Here is a 27,120-nt window from a genome sequence, read left to right on the forward strand (position 1 = left end):
ACGATGGTTAGGGTCACTGTGTGGGACAGTTCCAGGGGCTGTTTTCCCAGGACCAGTGTAGAGCTCGCGGTCATGGAAAGAGCGAATGCTCCATAAGCAGAAGATGCAGCTCTGGCGGATGTGTGTGAGGAGGGTGTGTAGGCTGCATGTGTAAACGGTGCGTGGGGCTGGGGCAGATGCAGGATGAGTAAACCTCCAAAAGCCTCAGAGAAGACCTGTCAGCGGAGCAGCCCGGCCACATTTCTGTAGCTATAATTATCCGTATTGTGTCTGAATTCTCGTCCAACAACATAATGTAATAATCCTGTTCATCATGATTAACTCAGTATTTACTAAGAGCCCAAATGTTCAGGGCACCGCACTGGTTAGTCTTGGCGTAGGACAGAAATATAAAGTAGCAATTTTGTTTTTCACATTACTCACCTGAGCTCTGGCTAGAATTTAGATGTTTGGCAGAAACAACAAAGAACCAATGGGAGCTGAAGGCTTGTTATTTGAACTGATTTGTTCATAAAGTGAGAACATTTGACATCAAAGTGCCAAGTTGAGACAGACGTATATTTTCCAGGATGCTGAAGTCTATCCCCAAATAGTATTTCAATTTGCGCTTTAGGGTGTTTTGTGCAAAGTGGCTCCCTCCCAGTGACTGTGCCCTCACTGTCACTGTTGTGAGCACAGAGGAGCTGTTGTGGCAGTAAGCAGGTGCCTTCGGGCCTGAAAGACTGAGCGGGTGCCCGGAAAGACAACCCCATCATGGGCTGCATGTGTTGAAATCTAATCCCCAGTGTGCTGGAATTTGTTGCTGAGGCCTCCTAGAGGCGATCAGGTCCTGAGAGGCGCCCTCATGAATGAGATTAGTGCCCTTAGGCTCCAGAGAGCATCCTTGTCTCTTTGGCCCTGTGAGGACACAGTGAGAAGTCACCATCTGTGAACCAGGAAGCAGATTCTCATCAGACATTCAACCTGCTGGCACCTTGATCTTGAACTTCCCAGCTTGCGGAACCGTGAGAAATAAATGTCTGTTTTTATAAACTACCTAGGCTATGGTATTTTAATACAGAGGTCTGAATGGACCAAGATAGGCCTCAAAGCAGATAAGCATGCCGATTCCCTTCTCATGCCTTCTGGCGGAGATTTCATGGGGAGTGGCGGGGGTCTGAATATCTGCCACAGGTAGGATTTTGTTTTCCTTCCACCCGTCGATAATGGGATGATGCTTAGGCGAAGACATGAGTAACACTGGAAATATCAATAAGGTCCATGTAATTATGTAGGCATTTGCTCATTCTTTCTCAGCCAAGTGAGCTCTTAGCCAAAGGCTGTTGTTCCAGGGATTTATCCCTAGTAACTATTTCCTTCCCAGGGATAATTCCCATTGAGATCGTAATATATGCTCTAAAAATAATAATAGATTGTATTTTGGGTATCCTTAGAGATAGAACTCTTAAATTGCAGCATATTTCTTTATAGTGGCTGTGTGTGTGCATGTGTTAGGATGTGTGGGGGGGACAGATGGGGTGGAGAGAACACACTGTTGAGAGAAGATCTGAACATGTAAGCAGTGAGTTAAAAGAAGATCTGGATTCCAGCTCTTGTTCTGTTTACCGTCAAATGTGAGAATTTATGTGGTAGAGACCAGCCAGTGGATCAGCACTTCCTCTTCCTGGTTATATTTCCCAGACTCCTTTGCACTTAGGTGTAAACTGCCTTGTGATTATATTTTGGCCAACAGAATATGCTTTTGCCCATAAAAACTTCCCATTCACCATGTTCCTTCTCATCCTTGGCCTGCATGCTGGGGGAGAGAGAGGAACCTGGGAATTGTAGATCCAAGATGATAGAGCCATTGGCATCCCAGTCCTTGAAACTGCGTGGAACAGTAAACACCCCCACCACACACACACACACACACACACACACACACACACACACACACACACAGCTATTGATTTGATGTGGACAGGAAAGGAACTATTTTTGTAAGGCTCTATAATTGTGGGTTTTCTCTGCTACAGCTGCTCACATCACTGTAGCTGATATATGTTGTGAAGCAGTTTTAACCTCTTCAGTTTCTATAGCAGGAAGATAAGATTTGCTTTTTACAAAGCTCTACTTAATCCACTTGAGATTGAAATGTGATGTATATAATGTGCTTTCCTTCTTCTCTGTTCTTTTTCACCTTTCCTCTATGCATTTTTACTTAGTTGCAGTAAATATATTTTTATATGGAGCTCTTTTTCACTTAACATACCACAAGCATTTCCCACATCACCACAGTCCGCATAATTATAAATGTTAATAACTTCTTAATATTACATCAAGCTGATGTACCATAATTGTCTAACATTAAAGTGTGAGGGCTGCTGTTATGCCCTGCTCTGAGAAAATCCAACTTATCAAAAAAGGCCTCCACAAGGGGACTTTTAGTTTACTTATTTACTTGTGTATTGCAGTACCGGGAATCAAACCTGCAGCCTTGCGCATGATAGGCAAGTGCTTTTCACTGAGGTATATCCTCAGCCGTACACGTACTTTCTTTTTTTTTTGGTACTGGGGATTGAACTCAGGACCTTGTGCTTGTGAGGCAGGCACCAGAACCACTGAGCTAAATCCCCATCCCCATATACATACTTTTAAATACTTAGTTCCTGGCCTAGTGTTTCAAAGGTATAAGTTAAATTATAATTTTTTTTTGGTACCAGGGAACTCAGGACCTTGTGCTTGTGAGGCAGGTGCAGTGCCACTGAGCTAAATCCCCAGCCCGAATTATAAAAATTTGATGGACCCCCTGGTACCTACAATATAAAACAGAGCACCTGTGTTATTATTGAAAGCGTATAGATATGGTATTAGCGAGGGTTCTCTGGAGAAACAGGGCCAGTAGGGTGTAAGGATGTTCAGTGCTGACAGGTCTTGTGATGGATGCACTGTCTGTAAACCGAGAACTAGAAAGGCCAGTGGAATGCCAAGAACCAGGCACTTTGATGGCTGGTGGCAGAACATGGGCATCCCAGCTCTGGACGTATTTACAGTTTTTGTTCCATTTACCTTTTTTTCTCTTCAAGTTTCCAACAGAGTGAATGATGCTTCCCCACCCTCGTGAGGAAAGTTTTTTTCACTCAATCACTGATTCAAATGTTAATCATCCTCAAAACCCCTTCACAGACATGTAGGGATAAAATGTGTACTAGCTATCCAGGTTGCCTTAGCAACCATTAACCTCGGAGGGGTGCACCTGTAAGGTTGGACCTGTGCACCCTGTGGCTGCTGGCTGCAGAGAATCCCAGGCGCCCCAAAGCAGGTGGCCCCTGTCTTGTATCTGGGCCCCTCCACCTGTTGCCAGGCTGTACCGTGGCTCACGTAGGCTGCTGGTCCAGCTCCTAGCACAGGATGAGGGGGCTGAGCTCAGAGGCCCAGGGCGGGTTGCCTTGTCAGGTGGGAAGGCCCCAAGCTTCGAGGCCACTGTGTTCATGAGTATTCACACTCAGAGACACATCTGCTGTTTGTGTGTATGTCCATGGTGTCATCTTGTCTTCACCGCGCAAGCAAGACCGTAAAGATGGTGGTAGAGTGATGGGGAAGGACAAAGCCGGCCCCGAGACGTAGCACAGTAGCGGGCGGTGTGCTGCTTCTGTACACTCTGCCCACTTGTCCTACCTCACACCGACGGTTCTCACCTGCGTCCAGTTCTGTTTCTTCCTCAACAACGGTCCTCATGTTGCTCCATAGCCTCCATCTTAGTGCAAGACGAATATTGCACTATTTAAACTTTCACTGGTGTAGTCATCACAACCTGCAGAAAGTATTAAACCAGAAGGTACCACAGTCTGCATGTGTGTGCTGGCAGGAACACTTAGGCTCTCTGCGACTTTGGACTGGAGGAGTGGACGGCGCCAGCCATGTGCTAGCTGGGATGGCGCGTGTGTCCTTTGAACAAATGCACAAACACTGATGTCCATGCCATGCCATCAAGTGTGAGCGCCTGCCAAGAAGGATCCTTAGTTTGTGGTTTCATTGTTTATGTACCTTACCATCCGTGTTTCCTATGGTGCAAAAGGAAAATACAGATTGTATCATGTACTGTACAAAACACCCCCACGCGGGTCCATTTATTGTGAAATAGATAATTCATGTTTTCTATTATATAGAAATACTTGATGTATTGTTATAAAGCAATTAGATTTCTTTTGAGCCTTATTTGGGGGAGTTGCCTGGCGTGTTTAGACGGACTGATTCCGTATGTTGGCTCCTACACTCCAAAACTTGCCGTCTGTCGTTTCCAGGGGTGGATTTGATTTGCAATATCGAGGAACGTCCACATTTACCTCTGACCCTTACCTGGCTCGGAGTATCTTACAGTTGAGAACCATAATGTACTCATCTTTGCATGCCCACCACCTAACATGGTGCCTGGCATTTAGTTGGCTTAATTCATAAGATTCTGTGAATAAATAAATGAACAGATGTAGCCTAATTTGTCCAAAATTGCTCCTGTTATTTGATAAGTTTTTGTTTCTTTTCTTAATGGAAAAATTTGGCTTCTTGCTCCTTGGAAGGGCACAGCCAAGGAATTTTGGCAGAGCCAGCAAAGCTGTACCATGGCATTGCACATAAGCAGTCCCCGCCTGGCTGCCTCCTCCCCAGCTCGCCCAGGTCTGGCCAAGCCCCAGGGGCATTAAGTCCAAACTCGGGAGGAACTGGTTCCCTTTACAGAAGCGTACCACATTGTTTTTCCTGCACGCGTGAGCAATAAAGGAGTGAAAAGCAAAGCCCCACTGAGCTTATACTCTATTTGGGAGCAAAATAGCGTATGCATTTCCTGGAGAGCTGACCAATCCCCATCTGAGGGCGTCTGGCCGGGGAGAAGCCAGAACGCAACCAGGAAGTGCCCTTGGTGGACCCCAGTGGCTCCTGCCCTCCACACCCATACCCTTGGGTAGTCGCTGTCTGCCTACTTTGATTCTCAGCGGGCCCCATGACTTCCCGGGGCTACATGTCTGGGACTCTGCCATTCTCTGAAGCTGCGCAGCTCTTGTTTTGGAAACACGTGGTGACAGCCATGACAGCCCACACCAACGTTCAGACTCATGAATGGCGGCATCTTTGACCCGGCCCTAGTCAAACTGCCAGATAACTAACTTCCAGGGAGAGCAGAAGGAAAAGGGTCCAGGTGAGTCCCATAAATTCTGCCCCACAGAACCACGGTGAAATAAAATGGTTATTATGGCCATTAAGTTTTGAGGTGGTTTGTTAGACCTCAGTGAGTGTAGATAATCTAACAGCCACGCTGTCAAGTCCAAATGAGGAGGTTAGAATTTAAACAGGAGAGTGGGCAGCAGGACTGGAGAAGGGAAGACGGACGCCAGACAGAGTCAGTAAAGAAGTTAGGGAAACGGCTCGAAAGCGAGGCTGGCACCGACTTGTGCACGCTGAAGTTCCACTGAACTGGTGTTCGGTGCACTAGCTGGGGCAGGCGTGGTGACTCAGGAGAGCCGGGCTCCCCAAGATGAAGCATAGCCCCAGGTCGTCCAGGGCCCCGAGGAGGTCCAGCCCTGTCCTCACTGGCGGTTGTGGATTTGTGCTAAGCCCTCCACATGCTATGGGCTGGTTTCTGCTGGGACGAATGGTATGCGTTGTCCACGAAATGACGAAAGATCGTATCTCTGACCTTATTAGTGTGGTCTGACCACTGAACCAGTACTCAGCAAAGTGAGGAGGACTGGGGAACCGACTTGCTTTAGGGCTCTCTTTGCTGTTACAATAAAACTCATAAAAAATTAACCTTCCCCGGTCCTTCCCAAGTCTTCCTCCCTAAAACTACTTCCAAATCTTTCTTGCTGTTTACATCTATGTGTTCTAGATGGTATTGTTATCCTGTTGTTTCTTGACTTTTCATGTAAAAATATTTACTGGTTTCCTCCTTTACCAATAGGTAGGTGAGGATGGAACTCTCGCTTTCCTCAGATGTATGATTAATTAATATTCATGGTTTAACGTGACTGTGTAAATACTTTCACAACTGATCTGTACAATTCACTGAATTATATTTGCTTTCGTTTTTCCTAAAGTTAATAATTGTCTTGTATTTGTTGTTTTATTTTATTATTTTACTTTTTGGGTACCAGGGATCGACCTTAGGACCTTGTGCTTGTGAGGCAGGTGATGGAACCACTGAGCTAAATCACCGGCCCTTGTATTTGTTATTTTAAATTTTTAAAACTAACTCCATCCATAGTTTAGGATTCATTCTTTGTGTTAAATAGTTTATGAATTTTGACAAATGCATGATGCTATGTGATTGTCATTACAGTATCATCCAGGACAGTTTCATTACCCTGAAAACATCCCTTTGCTTTATGAATTCAGCATTCTCCACCGAGCCCCTAGCAACCACAGATTTCTGGAGTTTTGCTTTCTCCAAAATGTCCTGTGGTTGGACTCCCAAATTATATAGCATTTTCAGCCTGGCTTCTTTCGCTTACCAATGTGCATTTCATGTTCCTATTTCTTTTTGTGTTTGTGGTGTCATAGCTCATTTTTTACTGCTAAATAATGTTTCATGGTCTGAATGTGCTAGTTTATCTACTCACTTGAATTTGCTTTATTTCTGGGTAGCTGTCGCTAGTCCAATTTCAAACTTTCCAGTGGAGTTGTAAAGTATCTTTAAATAAGTTGAGTAACCTTGACATTTTTCCCCCTAAAGTTCTCACCAACTACTGCAATCTGAGCTGTCGTCCACTAAATTGTTATCTGATAGCATCCCTTCTTTTATCCGGGGAGGCACTGGGCCTAATTTCTGAGTCTGGAGCTTTTGTTTATTGGCTCTCATGTTTTTTCTTTCCTGGCTTATTCCCTCATTTAGTGAAGTACATCCTGTAGTCATTTCCTCAGAAAGGATACATAGGAGATAATTAAACAAACAAACAAAAAAAGATTTGGCATTCTGCAGAAGTATTTAACCAAACAGTTCTAGACCTAAATCTCAAAAGAAAAACAAGTTGGACTCCTGGTAGCTTAGCATACACATGCTGCTAAGAGATTCCTGAATGGTTGGCATTCTCTTCTTTCTTATATCTTTAATCTTAATTTTCTTTGCTACTAGTTTAAAAGCCTTCTAACCAATATCCACCGTTTCTTTGATTTTGTGAATTAGTTTGAACTGGCCTCACTTCGTTAGGTGAGCATTGGAAATATTAACCTTGTGCAGAAATGTGTATATTATAGCACAAGAACGCTTAGGTTCACTTATTAGTATTTCTCTCCCTGTTTTTGGATTAAGACAAGGACAGAATAATTAGAGCAGAGATTATTTCTGGCAAATAAGACAGTTAATAGTTGGAAAGGTATGTTTTAGTGAAGATTGTTTATAAACACACCTCTTGCTGCCAAGATCCTAAAGTCTAATTAATTAGTATCGCTCAGCCCCGCCTTTCTGCTTCTATCACTCACTTTCATCATCTTTAATTTACACACACACACACACACACACACACACACACAGTCCTCGTTCTGTTCTCTCTCTCCCACACACACTCACATGAACATATGTACCTTATCCTGTTTCTCTTTCCCTCAGTTTTCTCAGAGTTCGCTGCCATTCTAACTGCTTTGGCCCCTCACCCCATCCTGCCTCTCTAATTTCATGGGGATATGCCTGACCTCGAAGGTCAAACCACTGAGAAGAAGTTTTTAATTGAGTCGGCTCAAACGGTGAGAGTCACCTGAGCAAACAACTTTGACTCTCTTCCTAAACGTGTGTTGGGATGTAAGTCTTCGCTTTATGAGAAAAGTCACTTCCTGCTTCTCTCGCACCCCCAGCCCTAGCCCCAAGTGAGGTACTGGAAGGGAGAAGGGCGGGTGCCGGCCACATGTGGGAACAGCACCTTCAACAAAGGTTTCCCATCAGCACAGAGTGGCTTCATGGCTTATTGGACCGGCAGATTCTTTCCACGTTTATGAACTCCATCAACTAAGGTCCACCACCAGCCGCCAGCCCGAGGAGTCTGGGCAGGCCAGACCAGAGCAGCGAAGAGGGTCACCCGGGTCAGGTCCACGAGACATTCTGATGGCAGATGACACAGGAGCCTCAGAGCAAGCTGTACCTGGGGAGGACACCACCAACCTCCCAGAGTCGCTGCAAGGCTGAAGATAAGTGTATGGGAAAGCACTTCACCAAGACAAGGTACCAGGAAAGTGGTTTTCACCATGAGCTGACTTTAGAGATAAGAATCAAAAGGATATGCTTTGCTTCCAACTTTTCACCCTTTCAGTTCATTTCTCTTTACTATGAGGGGTGATTTGTTATTTAACAAATTCCATAAATGTAAAAATCATGAAAGGAAAGATTTGGCAGATAATTAGTAGGGAAGAAAGCATATGTTTCTCAGGTGTGAGAACACCCTGATACTGGGCTTCCTACAACACACTGGTGGTCCTGATTCATTCGTCACACTCAAAGGCACACTTAACGAATATTCAGCAGCAGTGAGGGAGGTGGGTGCCAGGAACCGGGCAGGGGGACCACACAGGTCACCATTCATTCACTGGTTGCCAGAGACACTGGCAGAACCAGAATGGAAAACATAAATAGGTGAGTCTGACCAGGCACAGTGGCACGATCCAGCAATTCCAGCACTCTGGGAGGCTGAGGCAGGAGGATTGCCAGTTTGAGCCCTGCCTGGGCAATTTAGTAATTTAAGGAGACCTTGTCTCAGAATAAAAAGGGACTAGGGATATAGCTCAATGCAAAGGCCCTGGGTTCAATCTCCAGTGCTGGAATAAAAAGGCATAGGTGAATTTTCTTTCCCTACCTTTCTGCTCACCCTCTGCACAAAGGCTCAGGATCTGTAGCCCTGTGCAAATGGCCATCTGGTGAGGAGCACCGTGAAACGTGGTAGAAAGCCAGCATGCCATGGCTTGTCTGGCGGGGAGCGGCTCAAAGGACTCCCACAAGGGAGAAGGCTGCAATCTTCATGGGCTGGAGACTTATTTTTGATACCAGGTATCTAACTTGGGACCTTGCACTTGCAAGGCAAGTGGTAGCACCACTGAGCTACATCCCCAGCCCAAGGAGACTTGTTATTTCTGCAGAGTTTGGAAAGAAAGCTATTCTAGTGGTCCATTTTAGATGTCAGCCTGGCCGGACTGCTGTACCCAGTTATTAAATCCAGTACAAACCCGGATATTGCTGGGCAGCTATTTTTGTAGTGGTGTTAACCGCTACAACCAGTTGTTTTGATGTGTAACTTATTCTCTATACAGACGGTGGGCTCCAGGTGGCCAGCTGAGGGCCCCCTCTCTACTGCCCTGGGGCTTCCTGGAGAGGAAATGTCCCACCCGAGCTCAGGCTCTCTTTCTCACCTGTGCCGTTCAGCTTTCTCAACCCACTCTGCAGCCCTGGGTCCTTAACAGAACTCTGTTGATGCCGCTCTCAGTGCCCTATTTCCTGGAGGGCCTTGACTGCCCCTCTGCTGTCACCAGGGAGCGAGTCCCTTTTTCTTTGATTCTTTTCTTTTCCCTCTCATTGTTGGGGGAAGATGCAGGCCTTGGGCATCCTAGGCAAGCACTCTACCACCGACTACACCCTAACCCTCTTTGATCCTATTTCATCCCAATACACACAAGTCCTGGTTATGAAATATTTTCTTCTTACCAGGAAAACCAACTGCATGATCGGAACCACAACCCTTGTAACTGAATTCCAAATTATAATCCCAACTGATTTTTTACCGCCCCCAATCTGATCTTATACTCTACTAAGCTTTGATTAAAGTACGTGTGTGTGTGTGTGTGTGTATACACACATCTTAATGTTACTTTTAAAAGACCTTGTTTTTCCTTTGTAGGCTACATTACTATGAAAAAGTGATGATCTCATAATTCTTGGCTCTGCTGGCTCCCAAACATGACAAATTCTTCCCTGTTTAAGTAGTTTAACTTTTTTATTTTCAGGGAAATTTCTAGCATCTTTACATAGGTTTTAGTCTCTCTGTGAATCGCAGATGTCAAAAAGCTCTCTCCTTCACCGTCCCTGGGCAGACAAGCCCGGCCCAGGTTCCTGTGGCCTTGACCTTGACCGCAGACTTCAGCCTGCAGCGGTTCCCCGCGGGGTGAAGTGTGAGTCTCCTCAGCGGTCCCTGACTGTTTCACAGACACATATCGATCCTGCCCTGACCCCCCAGGCCTCTGTTCTTGCTCTGTCTGGTGGGTGGAGCCCCGAGGGGTGGGAGGGGACCCGGCACCACCCACGAGGTCAGACGTCCCTAACAGCCTCGGAGTCCACCAGCATGGGCCTGTTGAGCAGCTCAGCCCGCAGCACACAGAAGTGCCCGCATCTGTGCCCCGAGACCCCATGCACGGCCGCAATCCCTGCTGTGGGAAGAAACTGGACAGGCCTTCCCCTCAGGAGCCTGTCAGCCCTGGCGCTAATCAGCCCGGGGGCCACTCAGACGCCTGGAGGCGCGCACTTCACCTCCTGCTAACCCGGCGCTCAGGACCCGCCACCTGCGCAGCCACACCGGGCCGGCCAGTCCAGCCCAGCTTCCGCATGCCGTGCGAACTCACCAGCAGCCGCGTTCCTGAAATATTTATAGCCGTGCACGCAGGATTCAGATTCTCACTGTCTGCCGACAGAAGCCGTAAATGTAAGCACCGGGTACGGTCTGGGAAAGCGCGTCCATCCCACACCAGCGAGCTCACTTACCAAATTAGCCAGAGTTGGCCACTGTCACAAATCCTTGCACTGGAAGAGACGGACATCAGAAAATTGCAGTCACCCGCCCCCAATTTAACTGAGAGATTTTATTTCATTTGTGCCCAGAAGAAAAGTCAAAATGCCCATCGTGGAAGATGCCCCTTTGGGGACTCGGGACCAGCACACAGCAGATATATAAAGATAATAAATGTGTTTTCAAAGACAGCATGAAACAATACCATGGAGCTTCTGTGGCTACTTATTTTCTTTTAAACAACTTATTTTCTTAAAAAAACTAGTTGATTGTCAGCAATCTATAGAAGGGAGGAAGGCAGAGAGATCCCTGTTTTCATCCACGGGCACATTGGATATTCAGTTCGCGTTCGTTTCCGAATATTCTACCAGACACACCTCAGACTGAGGCTTTGTGGGTGGAGACCATGATACAGGTCGGGTCAGGTGAGCTTTCCCGTGGTAGTGACAGCTGTCCCCACAGAAGCACCCGGTTTATCTCAAAACTGAAGGTTTCACTTGCTTGGGCCTCTCGTCAAATTGGTTTTGCCTGCATGGGAATTATTGTTAAGTACTCTAAAATGGTATCATTTCCGCATTGCAAATTATTTGGGTGTATTTTGAAGCTAATTAAAAGGGAAATGTCCTATTTTGTAAAGAGCAGCATTTCTACATTTTAAAAATCAGATGTTCTCAGTGGGGAGTAGGGTTTTATCTTTGTCAGTGTTGGCTTTTGCTAAGTGCATCGCAGATTGAAAATCTAAATGAAATAACTACAAGGAAAGGCATGGGGGAAGTTTATGTTGGAAAAGCAGGAGGGAGACACATACATATATAATACATAGACGATTTATCTGCAAATTTAGAAAGCCTTTTCATGTCGGCTTTTTTTCCCTCTCTTGCTAGTTCCTCATTATTTCACTGTGAGCGTTGCAAATATGGAGGGCTGCAGAGGTGCCAGGCTCCATCGTGGTGTCCAAAAGTTGGCTTTGTACATATGCTACATTAGGGATTGGCTGGCAGAAGCAGTTCGCAGATCCTGGATTGGCAGGGATCCCTCGTGCAAGGAGACAGGGCGGCAAGCCCACGGGACTCGCTCTGCAGCCAGCAGTGATACAACATGCTCCATCCAACACGCCAAAACCTGTTTAAAAATAAATTCCGAACCTTCTTCAGGTGTCAGGTCTGGCCCAGGTGACGTAGCCCACAAAAGCCAAGGTTTTCTGTTCATGAGAAAGGGATTGTGTCGAATCATTCACGGCACAGAGCTTGAGATTTTTCACCAAAGGACCTAGGACCTAGGGTGTTTTGGTCACCTCCTCCAAGGAATAGACCACCCCACCCCTGTCAAAGGGGGAAGGCAGGAACCTAACAGAAGAAAACTTTTCTGCCTTTTGTCTTCCTGGAAATAAGCAGACTTCTGTGATAGTTCTAATGCAAGAGGAATTAACGCAGGGAAGAAACATATTAGACAGCAGGAGCGGATAAGTCCATGCCAAAAGGATCCGCCATCTGCGTCCTTTTCTCTCACTGTGTCGACCAGAAAATGTTGCTCTCGTTTGTGACTAGCCAGTGAGTGACTTTACTCTTCCCAGAGGGACACTTTATGTTACAGACTGTGATGAGCTTTAATAAAAACAGCTTTCTTACTGTGGCTGTCGCTGCTGACCTTGGGTTCCTGTTTAATTTTAGAGTTGCACACTAGAAAGGAAGTAAAGAGAGCTATTTTCTAGATGAAGAAGTCCTTTTGACCCAAATAATGACATTGGGTACTGCTTCGAGCCCTTCAGGTGACTTTGGTACCAATCAACTCCTGGATATGGCAGCTGATCAGAGCCTCAAAGCCTTCTGTTGCCACCTGATCATTACCCACGTGAGTGTGCAAGCTCTGTGAATGCAAAGAGCTTGTCTGCCCGGAGCACACACTCGGCAGATACTCCTGGCTGTCATCACTGGATTGATGATGACATGGAGTGACACCGCAGAGGCCATGTCAAGTGCAATAGGTGCAGGCTTTGTGTCCCATTCCCTCCCACAGGTGATGTAGGGAGCAGGCACTTGGATGGGCATCAGGAGACTTTATATTCTGGGCCTGATTCAGCCCCCAGTGTGTCAAGTGACCTTTAGTTGTTTGCTGATCTCTCTGAGCCTTTTGGTCTCCTGTTTCTATAATGACTAGCTAATTGCTAATTTTTAGGATTCTGCATCTCTGTAAACCATATAAAAATACATTCTCCGAGTTGTGAAAGATACCCACAAGTCCTCCATGGAAGAGTCAGCACTTCAAAGGAAAGAAGCACTCCAAGCACATGCGCCAAACACAGTGGTACCAAAGTGTCACCTTCCTCGTCCCCTGGTTAGTGCTCTTGTAGTAGAGGTGAGCACCAGAATGGGAAAGAATAGGCACTGTGGGAGTTCAGTGGGATTGTTGACTGGATCAGCTTGGGAGCTACCAAAGGGATTAGCAAAGCACACTTCTGGGTGTGTCTCAGTGGGTCGTGGAGCTGAGACCTGGAGTGGTATATGTGGTTCCTGGCCCCTTCCCTGTTGGCACCGTTCCCCTGCTGTGCTTCCCTGCCACCAGTATCTGAGCAGCTTTGTTTCATCAGGCTCTTCCACCGAGATGTCTTACTCGGAACCAGCTTACCATGGCCTGAATCTCTTGAAACCCTGAGCCGAATTAAACCTCTCCTCTTTTAAATTGTGGCTATTGGTATTATAGCCCAGCAGGGTGAACAGGCACAGATTTGTAGAAAGATGGGGAGGCTAGTTGTGCCTCCAGTCAGCACCAGGAGATGCAATGTAGTGTTGGAGCTCTCCACGAGCAAAAGATCACCTGCAAGATCTCGGAGCAGCTGTGAGTGTCCCTGGGGCTAGGGACACTGCAGAGTTGTCAGGTGTGAGCTTAGGGCTGCCCTCGGTCACTTCCAAGATCTGTCCAACTCACCTCCTCTGTGAGCCTGTGACAGTCCCAAGTCTTGTGTACAGGAACACAGTGACATCCCTAGAGATCTTGCCAAAGGTTTCAGTGGTCCAGGCATTGTTGTTCTACATGAGTAGGGAGGAAAGGGAAAAGTGGAAAAGGAAAACTCGGCCATAGTGTCATGTTATTTCCTAATAGCTCCTTTAAGGAACTGTCCGTTCCGCTGTTCATGAGTTGTGCTTGCGAGGGTGGGTTGAGACAGGTCTCTATCCTATTCCCCAGAATCTGAGGGTGTGATCTGAACTGGAAAGGGGGTGTTTGCAAATGCAGTTAAGAACCTGCAGATGAGATCATCATAGATTGTCCACCTGGACCCTAAACCCAATAAGTCTTCTTAGAAGAGACACATAGAAGCCAGGTGCACATGCCTGGGCAACTCAGCAAGGTCAAGGCCAGTCTAGACGACACAGTGAGACCTGTCTCCAAACAAACACAAAGAGACATACAGAGGGAAAGCCACCGAGGCAGAGGTTGGGTTAATGCGGCCACAAAGGTTGCCAGTAGCCATAGAAGGGTTCTCCAGAGTGGGACCACAGCCCCCCTGACAGCTTAATCTCAAACCTCTGGTCTCCAGAGCTGTAGGAGAATCCACTTTCAAGTTTGTGTTACTGCTATGGTAGCCCTAGGAAGTGAATACACCCCAGGAGAGTGTATTTCAAGGGGGGACTCATCCTTGTGGGGCTCCTTTATCTCCTTCCCTGCTGACAAGCTGGTTGGTCTTACCAATAACAAAATAAGAGCTTTAACTAAAAACATACTAATGTAATTAAATGGGAATATTAGATCTGTTTTGAAGAGTTTTTTTTTTTTTTCCCCCTCACATAATAGCTATCTTCAGAATGAATCACTGTTGGGCCAGGGATTTAGCTCAATGGTTCCACTGCCTGCCTTGCAAGTGCAATGGACCCAAGTTCTATCCCCGGTACCCTCCTCCAAAAAAAAAAATGAATCACTGTTTTCTTAAAAAAAAATTTTTTTTAATATATAAGAAAACATCACTATGAGCAAAATGGCTTCATTTTTTTTCTTGTGGTCCTGGATAAACACAGGGACTCAGACTGAGCTACATCCCCAGTCATTTAAAAAAAATTTTTTAAATTTTGAGACAGGATTTTGTTAGGTTGCTAAGTTGCTCTGTCTGTGCTTGAATTTGCAGTCCTGCTGCCTCAGCCTCCCCATGTGCTGACGCACATTCTTAGTTAACCTCGCTGCCGTTTTGGGTATATCAGCTTCAGTGAGTGATGGTATCAATAAAATTCCGCTGTTTGGTTATGCATTCATCAAATAGTCAACTCTGATCTTTCGGCCAGAATTTTTTGGCCTCTTCTCAGAGCTCTGTCTCAACATAAGCCTTCATTTCAATTTCTGAATAAGACAGTCAGCGATTTACTTGCTCACAATTGGGCATGAACAGCTTACAGTGTTAGTAACAATATTGGGTTTATTCCTTTCCAAATGGATGATTTTTAAATAACAGCACATTGTGTTCTTGTTTGTTTTTCACAATCCAATTTGGGCATCTGAGCAACTTTGCTTTGATGGTTGAATTCCATTAGGAACACTGCAAAAGCAGTCGCCTCTCACAGGATTGCCCTGGAAGCTTCCTGGCTTTCTCCTCCTCTGAGTTGCACTGCCCGGGCTGTACTTCTGTCCTCTCCTTCCACTGCTTCACACGAGCTCTCACACGAGCAGACCTCACTCTTGGGTAACATCTACTTCTTTTTCTTCTTGTTCAGCTTGATTCAGCAAGCATCAGTTGAATACCTAGAAAACGGTAGCCAGGCTGAAGGAACCAACACGCAGGCAGTCATGACGGGGGATGGTGAGGACTGACCAGGATGGATACCCAGAGAACGCATGCCCGGACGAGGTGTGGAGCTCAGATTGACATGAAAACTGAAAAATCCCCTGAGAAGGAATGTTATTGTCAAACAGACTTCTCTAGTCCCGAAGTTATACTCCACGGGTGCTTATCCCTTAGCTGGATGGGGCAAGCTGGCCACTGACTCCTTGAATGAGGGACTGGGGGTGTCATAATAACCCTGTGTCCTGGTAGTCATAGGTGGGAGCTAAACATCAGCAGCTGCGTAGACCACTGGCAGAGGCCAAGTGAATTTAGAATTGTCATAGCAAAGCTGTTGAAGGAAGGAAGGGAGGGAGAGAAAAAAGAAGAGAAAACCCTCAAGAATCCATTAAAAATATAAATTATTTTTTAAAAATCCATTTAAAAAAGGAAGGAAGGGAGAGAAAAAGAGCAAAGGAAAAGAAAACAGGGAAGGAGGGAGGAAGGGGAAGAAAATCTCCCAAAGAATCTTATATAATCATTATGTATTAATGGCAAGGTCTAATAGATCTTAAAATATTGTGGTATGTCAGTCATTAATTTGTATTTATTCACTACTTCTTCTTGCTTCAAGGGAAAGAAAGATTAAATAATCCCTAAATGTTCTACTATACTAGAATCTTTGAGTTGTCACAAGAGCTAAGTAGTGTGGAAACAGTCAATTCATCTTCCCACCGATTCTGGGAAAGAACTGAAAATGAGTGCACTTGTGTTTTATTATTCTGTGAGTTTCGAGTTTATTCTGTTTTGGAGTGCTGGGGATCGAACTAAGGGCTTTATCCATGGTAGGCAAGTGAGCTACACCCAGCCCTGGTTTGGAGTTTGATGCTTCAGAGAAGTTGCTCCCGGAACTCCTGCACAGTTGCATCTAAAACGGAACTCGACACACACACACACACACACACACACACACACACACACACGTTCTTCTTGTTGTTCCCCACCATTGTTGGAATACACTCTCCCTCCTAGCACCCACACACAAGCATGAGAAAGGGAATTTTCCAGGTGAGTAAGGAGCAGGCTGAGCACCAAGCCTGTCTTCACAGCGCTGTGTCTCCTCGTCCCCGCAACAAGCTCTGTGTCACTGTGGCCCGTCTACACAAGTGCCCCGTGCGCCCTTCTCCTGTGTTTCATATGGGGTTAGTCGCTACGACAGAAGACCCGGGGCCACGGCAGCTCACACCTCATGAAGTTGATTTCTCTCTCAGGAATCCAGAGGCTGGAGGCCATTAGTGGTCCTGATACAAACCTGTCAGCCAGCAGTGACCTCTGTCCTGCTGCACCTACATCTCCCTGCACTGCCTTTTCTGCATTTCTGGTCGCTGGGGCAAGGGTGCATTTTTATAGCCCCAGGACCTGGGGCAGGGCCTGACATAGCGGAGTCGTTGAACAAAGGAGTCAGTGAGGAGTGTAGTCTAACTTCCAGCAAACCAAACCCAGACCGAGGCAGGAAGAAAAGAAACTTAGAGAGGAACAAGAATCGAGGATATGATGCCAGGATCACCTGGAACAGTGAACCGTGAAGTCCAGGTCAGGGGTAGAGGGTGAGAGAGAGCCCACTTCACTAAAGCACGAGGACCAGGGGCAGCTGAGGAGGTGGCATCAGAGAGGGTGGTTTCAGGGCTTGAGAATTTAGAGATGAAGCAATTTTGTGACAAGCAAGCCCCTGGTGTGCCCAAGGCATCAAGGTGGGTGTTGGACAGTGCCTAGGGCAGGGATGGTGAACCTACGGCACACATGCCAGGGCGGGCTATTTGTATCATTGAAAGTGCTAAAAGGTTTGCCATCACTGGCCTGGGGCATGAGATGGATTCCATTCGGAGCTGTAGGGAGACATTTCCATCGATGAGCACAGCGGGGACTTGAAAACTGACATGACCGGGTGGCATGGACTCCCATGGGGGAAGGGATGGTCTGGGGTGGTGCGTGAGGAGGAGGCCCTCCACGCAGGGGAATGTGGCTTCCTCCCCATGAGAGAGTCACCCGACCGTGGGCAGCACAAGGCCAAGCCCCAGCTCCAGAACGGACGGCGTTACAGGGAATGGCTGCTGCTGTGAGGGAATCACTATCATTCCAGAAGTTTCAGGGCAGTTGTTGAGAAGGTTGGGCCAGGACTAAGTAGACCTGAGCCAAATGGAGGTGTGAGGACTCAACCGGTGTTGAATGACTATTGATTAAGAGGACAAAGGAAGGAAGTTGGGACTTGGGAGTGGTGGCCCCGGGTTGTGTATGGACCAGCTCCGGTGTGCCAGATGGTGTCACGGTGTGTTGAGTCACAGGTATCTTAAAATATGTGTGTGCTTTCCTATAAGGGTTACACATTTTCTTTAGGTCAGAAAAAACTGCCAATGAAGTAATTCTTCAAAGAAGGCGGTGATCTCATTTTTGCAGTTCTTTATTGCTGTCTCTGTAAAATGATGGATTAGCGTTCCTGGTCTCCCACTGTGGTGCCCTTCCTGCTCAACTGTCATGCGAGTCCTCCCATCAGTGCATGGTGAACTAAGGATCGGGGCATAAATCACCAGCCCAGAGCCGAAATCATCACGGTGGCCAGTTTCTTCAGCAGCAGCATTTGCCAACAGTGTCACGGACAGAAGAGTGCAGTAAAATGGAACGCGCTGGTGAGGTTTTGTGTGATGACTACTTCTGCTTGAGGGTTTATGACACATACTCAAGGGGCTGTTGGCTTCCTCCTCCCCAGCAGCTTTTGTCACCTGAGCACTAGGGGCTGCTCGTCCTATGGAGCAGGCATTTGAAACCTGTAGGGCAGAGTTCTCAGCCCTGGCTGTCATCAGTTACCAAGGGAGCTTTAAAAACATCCGTATCCAAGCCCACCCAAACCCACTGAATCAAGCAGAACAAACATCACTAAGAAGAATGGAGATAGAAATTGCTAAATACTAAAAGAGGTAACATATAGCCTCTTAACCATGAGATATGTTTTAAAATTACACTTGGTATTTTTGTCAACTGTTTTAAAGTTCCTCATCGCAAGTACTTTTTTTACCTTTGATGCTTCTTTAGTACACTTGCAAAATGGTGGGGCCTTCTCTGTTCTTTAAATTTATGTGTATAATAATTACATATTTGGTTGGTTCTCCATGATGTGGAAGCCTTTAGACTCACAGAAACAAGGGAAACGGGGTAGTGTTCGTGCCCAGTTTGGTACAGAGTGGTTGGCCATGCAGAAGTCGAAGACAAGGGTCTGACCTCATAGGAACAAATGGGGAGCTTGGCCAGGCCTGTGGATTCAAGTCCTTTGCGATACCTGTGTCTTGGAGGATGGGGATGTTCCCTTCCTCAGGGCATAGGAAGGGCACCTCTGGAACAAAGGCTTGTGCCTGCTTCCGGGAAGAAGGGCGGAAGTTAAGAGTGACTTCCTGCTTCTGCTGTTCTCGAATGTCAGGGAGCGGTATTTGGTGGTAGTGTACCCTGCGGCCCATCCATGGGGAGCCAGCTCCCACTGTCTGAGCAGACTGGCCCTGGGAACCCTCCTCAGTCTGAGACTGCTCCACGGGGCTTTCCTCTTGCTGAGCACCAGGGACCTCCGAGCCATGAGCTACATTCCCGGTCCCCGGTATGGTGCAGTTCTCGACACTGGGGCTTCTGAAGACTGGACCAAGTCACTGTGACCACAGAACCAAATCCAAGAGGGTGAGCACCAGCAGATGGGAGTTTAATGTCCCTTTGAAAACTATAAATGCGCATGTGTTCTTTTTTTGTCTTTTGATACCAGGGATCAAATTTGGGACCTTGTGCTTGAGAGGCAGGGGCGGCACCACTGAGCTAAATCCCTGGCCCTCATGTGTTCTTTTAGATCTAGTATCTGTTGTCCTCTGTTCCCTGAGTCAAGCACTGCTGTTACCTCCATCTTTCAAGTGAGGAAATGGAGGCACAGTGCTGTTAAGAGACCATCCTGTTGCTTTTGTTGGTGGTCCCAGGCACAGGGGGACTTGGAGTGGGACCTGCTGGGTTGGAGGGAGGCTGTGAGAGTTGGAGGCCCGTGGCCTGACCTAGGGAACCCAAGTGATCAGGTAACTGGACAAGTGTGCTAAGGTGAATGTTACAGGATATTTCTCATAGCTTTATTTAGTGATTCAAGTACTGAGGCAGCTGGCACATCTTCACAGAAGCTGATCTGCCACCACCTCAAGCATCCGCCATCCCTCCTGACCTGCTGCGTTCTCTTTATAGCTTCATCTCAGCCTCTAAAGGTTCTTGGTTTATCAGCTGTTAGCTTAGCTGCAGTGTAAGTTCCGTACAGGCAGGGAGTTGTTCTCTCCAGCACCTAAACTAGCACCTGGTGCATAACGCATTTTCAGGAAATTTAGCTTTTGAATGAAATAAATTAATTAACAGCAAAAACAACCAACCAACCAACCAAAAACCAAAACCCAAAACGGGAAATTGAAATCTTGATCCTGTGGGGATTGCTGAGACAGATGATATATCCACGCAATGGAGGACCGGCAGAGATTGCAAGTGTTTGCCTTGGCCATGCCTACATGAAGAGGAACGTCGCTGCCCGTTGCTGAATGAAAAAGGCGGGTGGCAGGAGACCGGATCTCCGCCTCCGTAAGGGCTCCCGACCCAGTCCCGGAATCTGAACTGAACAAGTTCAAGGAGAAAATAAAACGGTTCATCAAATCTGCAGGGGAAGTCACCCACGCCCTAGGACACAGACGCAGATTGGAATCCTAGCCAGGCGTGGTGGCGCATACTCAGGAAGCTGGGGCAGCAGGGCTGAGTTCGAGGCCAGCCTGAGCTACACAGCAAGGTCCTGTCTCAAACAAAACAAAAAATACACACACAAAGACTGGAGACCTGAGATGTAAGTGCTGCCCATCTGCACTGGAGGCAAGTTGTGGAGCCTCCTGACAAGTCTGACCTCGCTGTCCTTCAGCAGCTGTGGGCACCAGGCTCTGCTCTGGTGCTGCTCAGCACTGTCGTGAAGGCAGCGAGGCTGCAGCGTGCTTTGCGGCCAAGCTCGCGCGTTGGGCAGGCTCGGGTCTGCCATGCATTTCTACTTAGGACATTTTAATGGATGACGGGTTCGTCACAGGACGGAACCCATCACCCCTCTGGGCTTTACACAGATGGCTACAAAGCTTGGCTTCTTCCCTCAAATCCACACCCAAAAGCAGCAGCTGGATGACAACATTCAAAGTCATTGCCCACCAAGGTTTCACGCGTGGTCTAGCAACTAACTAGGTATGCAGCAAAGGCCAGATTCAAAGAGCTTTATTTTATTTATTTATTTATTTATTTTGGTACCAGGGATTGAACTCGGGTCCTTGTGCTTGCAAGGTAGGTCACCCACCGAACCGCTGAGCTAAATCCCCGGCCCTTTAACTTTTCTTGATACTTCCGTTTTTTTGGCATATCCTGTTTGTGTAGTAAGGGGGGAAAAAATCCCTGGTTTTCCTTGCCACCCTGCACTGTGACTCGGGTTAACAAGGTGGGAAGCCGGTAGCCCTGCTAGGAAGGAGGGGCGCGTGGGCACATTCCCTGTGTGTCCAGCAGCCTCTCCGGGCAACGCTGCCAGCCCTGGAGGCCTCGGCTTCTTATTGCTGGAGGCTGCAGGTTCGCTCTGACACCCACTTGGGGAAGCAGCGAGCGCCCCCACATCTGTTCCGCTGCACCACATCAGGCAGGCTCTGGCAAGGCTGGGCCTCTGCCCCGTAAACCCAAGTCCGCCAAACCGCTGGGCGTCTGCCTCACCACACACGAACTCAGCCTGCTTGTTTTCACATTAAACGTGAGAAAATTTACTGGACGCAGAGAGAGGAAAGAAAATCCAAGTGGTCTTGCGAGCGCCTGCCCGGCACCAGCGAAGGAGTGGAGTCAAAATGAAGAGCTGTCAAAGGGAAAAGGGAAAGGCGAGGAGAATCAAACGCGGGCCAGCCACGGCACTGCTGGGGACCACTTCCTGCTGGAAGACGGGAGCGCCCAGGGTCCGTGGGTGCGGGGAAAGGATGCGTCCAGCCACCACCTCTACTGCAACTGGCTGCCTCCTGTCCCCTTGTCCCTGGAGCTGGCCCCTAAGCACCTCCAAATTGCCCTTTTAACCATACAGTGTCCTGCTGGCCTTCAACATCCTCCATTCTTCAGTTTTTCGACCTTATATATTTTTTTCCTGGTTCATTTAAAAAGTGAAATAGATGACGAATACGGTGGGGAAAATACCATCCTTTGAGACTGATAGATGTGGCACCTAAAAGAAACAGACGTTTTTAGTTACATTTTTCTTTGGAGAAATAATTAGGAAGCAAGACAAATAAAACAAATAAATATATCTTTTAAATGATCAGCTACTACAAAATGCGGTCATGAGCATAGATTTGAACAGCAGCAATCAAAATATGCAAAGCTAGAACCAACTAGTACTAGTTCTCTCTCTCTCTCTCTCTCTCTCTCTCTCTCTCTCTCTCTCTCTTTCTCTCTCTTTCTTTCTTTCTTTCTTGGTGTGTATGTTGTGGTACTAGGAATTGAGCCCAGGGCCTTTGCGCTGAACTACATCGCCAGCCCTTTTTTTATTTTTATTTTTCTACTTTGAGACAGAATCTTGCTAAGTCACTAAATTGCCCAGGCTGGGCTGGAACTTATGATCCTCCTGCCTCAGCCCCCCAGAGTGCTGGGACTACAGGTGTGCACCATAACACCTGTCCAAACTGGTAATATTTTGTGTGGGTCACTTCTTTAATTCTTTTTTAGTTTTAGAGCCTCGTGTACTTTAAAGGTTGTTTTTGGGAATTACGATCCCATTTTGCATACCTGCAGGAACTATCTCTTTGTGTTCTGCTCCTGCCATACACAGCTTGCTGCATTTCCTGAGTTCTGTCCTGCCTGTAACCGTCATTTGTGCACTAGGAAATCTGAAGAGTCCCTGTCTGGATGCTGCCCAGCCATACAGGCTGAGGCCTGCTCAGGAGAACAGCAAGTCGAGGACTTTATCTTGCAGCCCTCGGAAGTTACTGTTAGCTGGCTTCACTTCCTCGCAAGGCTGCTGTGCCCTGTTGTTAGAAGTGTATCCTTCTGTCTTCACGCTTTATAACCTCCTTCGTGTGGAGACCAGATTCTCTGTCCCAAAACCTCGGCCAAGTGTTATTGAATCCTCTGTTGCGCACATAGGAATCTGGCTGCAGTGTGGGCCCACGTTCAAATCTTACCTCTCACTGCCAAAATTTCAGGGTGGGCAGGGAGACAGACTTTCTCCTCCACCGAGGTGAAAAGCCTTTTGCGTTTAAAAGAAAATTGGTCCTTGCTCTTTGCATGAGGGGACAGTTGGGATCCATTTCCAGCCCTGTACCTCAGGTTGGCTTGAGGGCTACAGGAAGTCAGTAGCCAAAATATGTCATGCGCATCATTCTAAAACCACTCGGGCAAGGACAGGTGACGTGGCTGTCACTGGATGCATATCTAGAACCGCAGCATGGCTGAACCCATCGCTCAGTGAGAGAATGAAAGGCCAGGCCCATGTACCTGCAGCACTATTCTTCCTTCCTGGTCCGGAAAGGTAGGTGCGGAGACCTTCGACAACTGCAGCTCACTTTTGCTTGTTTACTTTGATTCTCCCACGCAGACTGGGACCCAGCAGGAGGGCTTTTAAACCAAAACAGTTAATTACCTCCTCTAACCCAGAGAAGTCACAAAACAAACGCAGTGAGAGGGAGAGGGCAGCCCTGCTGGGGCGCACATGGTAGGGGCTGGAGAAGGGAGCCGCCTGCCCATCCTCGAGGGCCAAGGTGGCAAGGCTGATTAGAAGGTGCGGGGGCGGGGGGGTAGCCAGCACCGCTCTGCAGTGTCCCTCCTGCCTCCGTGACAGTGCCTGGCACTGAGCTACCTGTCAGAACTCTGGGTGCCAGTGCCCACCCCAGAGATGGGGCCGAGGATCTCCCAGGACAAGAGTGGGGTTGTGGGGCAGGTGGGATTTTGTAGGGACTGCTCCCCTGGCCAAGGAACGGATCCCCCATGTGCAGCCAGGGTACAGGACAGCTTCCCAGAAGCTCCCTTCCCACCAAACTGCAAATTTACGTGCTGCCACCACTGTCAGCCCTCTCTCCCCACTTCTAAATCCTGGGTGACTCTTCATCCCCTGGTTTAAGCAAGCATCCCCCTTTCCTGAGCTTCATCTGTGCAGTGCACCCCTCTGCCTTCTTTAAAAGTATTCTGTTGTTTTTGTTTTGAGATGGTCTCTCTGTGTAGCTCAAGCTGGCCTTGAACTCACTATGTATCCCAGGGTGGCCTCAAACTTACAGAGATCCTCCTGTCACTGAGCCCAGTCCATCTGCCTTTTAATTCCTTCTTCCTGCTTCTGCCCTTGACCATTTTTGGCTCTCTACTGCATGCTGTCCTCCTCTTCTGTGCCTATTGAAAACCTCCTGTGTCTTTGTAGGTCAGCCCCAGCCTCAGCCTCCCTCCCCGCCCCGCATCTCAGCCAGAAGTGCTACTCCTACCTCTGAGTCCCAACAATAAACAACAGCAAATTTCCTGGAGTTCAACTGGGCGTGACTTACACACTGTATCTCCTCCCTGCACCCCCACACCTGTCCCCAGCCCCTGATGTAATAGCATTTCATTCATCCCTGTCTTACAAGCTAAAATTGTAAATGTGCCAAGCCAGGGTCGTCAGGCAGAAGGCGGCCATGGTGCTCAGGAAGATTTCAGAATCACGTTTGTTTTTTATTCATTTGTTTTTGAGACAGAATCTTACTTTGTAGTTCAGGCTTGGCCTTACTTTATAGTTCATTCGCTGTGTAGCCCAGGCTGGCCTCGAGCTTGCTGTGATCCTCCTGCCTCAGCCTCCTGAGTGCTGGGATTACAGGAGTGCACCACCATGCCCTGCTAGAATCATAAACATGCTTAAAAAGACAGATCTGGAGGTTACCTAAATGTTTCCAAGTGTCTGGCTCTTTGGCCTGATCCTCTCATCACATGCAGGTGGCCTCCCTTCAGGGGAGGCTGAGACACTCAATTTCCCCACCACAGTGTCCGCCTGGAGCAGACCCAGTGCCTGAGTTCACAGGGCTTCTGCCATTCCACCAGAAACTGGAAGTTATGTTGTTGCCCCACTAGGGGAAGAGCACGGAAAAGAAGACGGCTGGGAGGAGCTCGACGCTACAGCTTCTCAGCTCCACTAATCAAGTGTCAAGGCTGCTGCTGGTCAGAAACAAGGACACAGAGGGCTATGCTGGGGAACGCTTTGTGTCCGTCAAGGTGCGTGTGCAAAGCATACCTCAAAGCACACTGCCAAGTCTCACTTAACAGGAAGTGTAAAAGGCATCGGCTGTAACACCTTGCCTCTTTTGGGTTTGGGTTTGAGCCTCTTCAGAGGCCCTGGCCCTCAGACCCTCCGCATCTAATGACGGTGTCAGAGAGATCTCAAGGCCTGGCACAGAGTCATGGGAAACCCTTCTGGAAAAGACGGGAAGGGAAGGTAAAGAAGAGAAGAGAGTCTGGTTGGTGGCAAATGTCTGAAATCCCAGCACTTGGGAGGCTGACACAGGAAGATTATCCCAAGTTTGAGGCTAACCTGGGCTACATAGTGAGTTCAAGGGCAGCCTGAACTCCATCATGAGACCCTGCTCAGAAACCATAACCAAAATAAAACAAAAAAGAAGAAGAGAAGGGGAGGAAGTGGGTAGCCAAAGCAAGGGCCTTAGAGCAGCAAACATAGCCCCTTGCTGGTCAGAGGCCTGGGCCGGGCAGAGTGAAGACAGGTGAATCCCTTCTTTCTACCAGAGCTTTCTTCTTCCAGGGAACTGTCACTATATATTGTTGAAAAATAATGAAAGCACAAAATAAAAATATCATAGCCCCCTACCTCATACCATATACAAAAGTACAGAGTTTACCTAAAAAAATGTTTATATTGGGAAAAGAAAAGCTTGTATAAATATTTTAATACCAAATTTATTGAGACATCATGAGATAACTTACCTTTGGCCTCTACAGCTATAAGAGGTGCTCACAGTGGCCATGGGCTTCCAGACGTTAATTAATTGATTGATTTTTTGAACATTTGACCGAGTTTATTACACAGAAACAGAACAAAATGGGTTTCAAGACAGAAGAGGTGAAAACACAAACTGGCTCTGGGCCTCCGACCCACAGGGCCTCAGCAGCCCTGCCACAAATCTGCCTGATTTTTTCCGTGTCAAGAAGAGGATCTTTTGAGCCATTTCCATGTTGTAGATCAGCCGGCAGGATTTGTAGCTCTGCCGCTGTTGGCCAAGGCTTCTCATAGTGTCTTTGTCACGTAACGTCCTCAGCCCATCCATGGTGAGGATTCTGTTTAGTGTCCTGTATACACTTCCACGTTCCCTTCTTGTACCATCACAGTCCTGGTGATGAGCTTCAGATGTTTGGTCATGAACTCAGATTTAAGTCTTTACTCTGCAGGACCCAGCACCCTCAGGCTTCAGCGGTTCCAGATATTTATTTAGTAGCGATGATAAGTGTGTATATGTTTTTGTTTTGGTCAGACTCTGTATATACTCAAAACCAAAACAGAACTATTAGAGCCAAACTGCTAAAATTCCTAGAGGAAGTCACAGGCACACGCCTGAGGGAAGTGGTCTCAAAATGATAGCAGATGCGGGAACAAAAGAAAAAGGTAGATAAATTGGACATCAGCAGCAGTGTAACTTTTGCATCCTAGGATACCATTAAGAAAGTGAGAAGACAACCACAGAATGGGAGAAAATATTGCAAAGCATCTGTCTCACAAAGATTTGACATCCAGAATATTTAAAGAACTCTTACAAAACGCAACCAAACAATAAAAGACCAACAACACAGCTTGAAAGTGTCCAAGAATTCAATAGACGTTTCTCCAAAGGAGATACACCTCGGGCATGGTGGTGCACACCTGTTATCTCAGTGCTCTGGGAGGCTGAGGCAGGAAGATTGCAAATTCAAGCCCTCCTGGGGCAATTGAGTGACTTAGCAAGACTTTGTCTCAAAATTTTAGAAAACTAAAATGCCTGGGGATGAAGTTCATCTCTGAGCCCCCGAATTCTGTCCCTAACATGCACCCACACATGCAGGAACAAATGAAAAAGAAAGTAACCAGTGTTGGTGAGGCTGTAGAGAAATCAGAACCTGTTCCCACATTACAGTGGGAACACAAAATGGGGTAGCTAGTGTGGGAAAGTTTGGTAATTCCTCAAGAGCTAAAGATAGAATTACTGTCTGTCCTGGCGTGACCCATACCTACTCCAAGGTGTGCACCCAAAATAACTGAAAAGAGAGACTCAAAGAGCTACTTGTATGCCAGTGTTCAAAGAAGCATTACTCAGAATAACCAGTGTCTGTCAACAGACAACAGATAACAAAATGGTATGTCTAAGCCGGGCGTGGTGGCGCATGCCTGTAATCCCAGCACTCGGGAGGCTGAGGCAGGAGGATCGCTGTGGGTTCGAGTCCAGCCTGGGCTACGTAGTGAGTTCCAGGTCAGTCTCAACTACATAGTGAGACCAAAAACAAACAAACGAACAAAAAAGTATGTCTGCTCTCCAGTGGAATATCACAGAGCCATAAAAAGGAAGGAATGTGGATTTATGCTACAATGTCAATGAACCTTGA

General features: G+C 47.3%; 1 protein-coding gene, 1 long non-coding RNA gene and 1 pseudogene across 5 annotated transcripts in view; 1 reads left to right on the plus strand and 2 right to left on the minus strand.

Moving 5' to 3' along the window:
• The window catches only part of Clybl (citramalyl-CoA lyase), a 169,380-nt gene that overhangs the window by 98,519 nt on the left and 43,741 nt on the right, over nt 1–27,120 (plus strand). The gene's annotated exons all lie outside the window — the stretch shown is intronic.
• The window catches only part of LOC117285131, a 56,499-nt gene continuing 50,203 nt past the window's right edge, over nt 20,825–27,120 (minus strand). Inside the window, exons 1-3 of one of the 2 annotated variants that reach the window (XR_004516106.1) lie at nt 24,272–24,308; nt 23,017–23,136; nt 20,825–21,748 (exon numbers count right to left, since the gene is read on the minus strand). This is a non-coding gene — a long non-coding RNA (uncharacterized LOC117285131). Of the gene's footprint in view, nt 21,749–23,016; nt 23,137–24,271; nt 24,309–27,120 lie in introns of those variants that run through there. The other variant, XR_004516105.1, reaches the window with a different exon arrangement.
• On the minus strand, nt 25,576–26,418 carry LOC117285130 (annotated as a pseudogene).

The sequence above is a fragment of the Fukomys damarensis genome, unplaced genomic scaffold (genome assembly GCF_012274545.1).
Source record: "Fukomys damarensis isolate Sample0158 unplaced genomic scaffold, DMR_v1.0_HiC HiC_scaffold_6, whole genome shotgun sequence".
NCBI lineage: Eukaryota > Metazoa > Chordata > Mammalia > Rodentia > Bathyergidae > Fukomys > Fukomys damarensis.